We start from the raw sequence: 261 nt of genomic DNA, 5'->3' as shown, positions 1-261 counted from the left end.
TTCAATAACAAATTCAGCTGGTTTGCAGTTTCACCTTTTTTTGTACAATTCATGTGCGCAAAGAGGGAGGGAGGCATACGAAGGAAGAAAAAAGTGATTTAATTAAGTAATATCTTGAAAAAGTTAATAGACTGTTTCCGCTCGGGATCGAACCGAGGACCTTGCGCGTGTGAAGCGCACGTGATAACCACTACACTACGGAAACGATATTAATTTATGATGTCCCTCTGTAAGGTGTTATGGACTAAATACTGATTGATA

The 261-nt window shown here is 39.1% G+C and overlaps 1 non-coding gene across 1 annotated transcript; it reads right to left on the bottom strand.

Annotated features, from left to right (window-relative positions):
- Nucleotides 1-132: 132 nt before the first annotated feature.
- Trnav-cac lies at nt 133-205 on the bottom strand. Its single transcript has one exon. It is a non-coding gene; the product is annotated as a tRNA-Val (tRNA).
- Nucleotides 206-261: the final 56 nt, after the last annotated feature.

The sequence above is a fragment of the Penaeus monodon genome, chromosome 15, assembly GCF_015228065.2.
Source record: "Penaeus monodon isolate SGIC_2016 chromosome 15, NSTDA_Pmon_1, whole genome shotgun sequence".
Lineage (NCBI taxonomy): Eukaryota > Metazoa > Arthropoda > Malacostraca > Decapoda > Penaeidae > Penaeus > Penaeus monodon.
This window is presented reverse-complemented; position numbering and strand designations above follow the sequence as displayed.